At 49.0% G+C, this 302-nt stretch overlaps 1 protein-coding gene across 1 annotated transcript in view; it reads left to right on the top strand.

The window, feature by feature from the left end:
* The window catches only part of LOC119587178 (xaa-Pro dipeptidase-like), a gene marked incomplete at its 3' end in the record, with an annotated part of 115986 nt that overhangs the window by 6615 nt on the left and 109069 nt on the right, over positions 1–302 (top strand).

The following is a 302-nucleotide window of genomic DNA, read 5'->3' as shown; positions in this document are numbered from 1 at the left end:
AGATTGTTATAATTTGATTTGCTTATCATTAAACGAAATCCTGTTTAGATCGAAGATAAATAGTGATAAGAAGGAGTACATGCTGTGGATGACTGCATGCGTGTGCCTCTGTTCCGTCTTTTGCCAATGCTATTTGTAGGACGCCCAAGGTCGAGGGCGCCCGCCCGCTCTCAGCGAAGAGGTTGATTACTCTCTCGCTTGTGGTGCCGGCCTTGGACGGAGGGAAGCTTGAGCGGCTGCTGCTAGCCATAAATAAGGCAGAATGCATAGGCTAACTCACTCGGGCACAATCACTCACACGC

This window comes from Penaeus monodon, chromosome 22, assembly GCF_015228065.2.
Source record: "Penaeus monodon isolate SGIC_2016 chromosome 22, NSTDA_Pmon_1, whole genome shotgun sequence".
Classification (NCBI taxonomy): domain Eukaryota; kingdom Metazoa; phylum Arthropoda; class Malacostraca; order Decapoda; family Penaeidae; genus Penaeus; species Penaeus monodon.
This window is presented reverse-complemented; position numbering and strand designations above follow the sequence as displayed.